The 310-nt window shown below is 37.4% G+C and overlaps 1 protein-coding gene across 1 annotated transcript in view; it reads left to right on the plus strand.

Annotated features, from left to right (window-relative positions):
- The window catches only part of LOC105309986 (nuclear body protein SP140-like), a 26,849-nt gene that overhangs the window by 4,728 nt on the left and 21,811 nt on the right, over window positions 1-310 (plus strand). The window lies entirely within an intron of this gene.

The raw sequence follows: 310 nt of genomic DNA on the forward strand, positions 1-310 counted from the left end.
GGAGAGGGTTGCCAGCCTCGAGGTACAGGGTGTCAGGAGGCTGAATCCAGAGCTGAACAGCATGGCCCTTAGTGTGAGGACTGGTGGTTTCCCTCTTCATCCTGTAGTCTTAATTACAAGAGAACCACCTTGTCTTTTTCCATTTCCATTCTTTATGCTTATGTATACTAAAGATGCAATATTGTGATTTTAATTCCTGTTCACCTTTATTTCTATATATGAAATGAAAGCTGAGTAATTAACAAATGATTAATAATTATATTATCATGTTATCATAACCTTGGTTAGGCTTCAAAAGTAACATGGTTCT

This window comes from Pteropus vampyrus, unplaced genomic scaffold, assembly GCF_000151845.1.
Source record: "Pteropus vampyrus isolate Shadow unplaced genomic scaffold, Pvam_2.0 Scaffold976, whole genome shotgun sequence".
NCBI classification, from domain to species: Eukaryota; Metazoa; Chordata; class Mammalia; order Chiroptera; family Pteropodidae; genus Pteropus; species Pteropus vampyrus.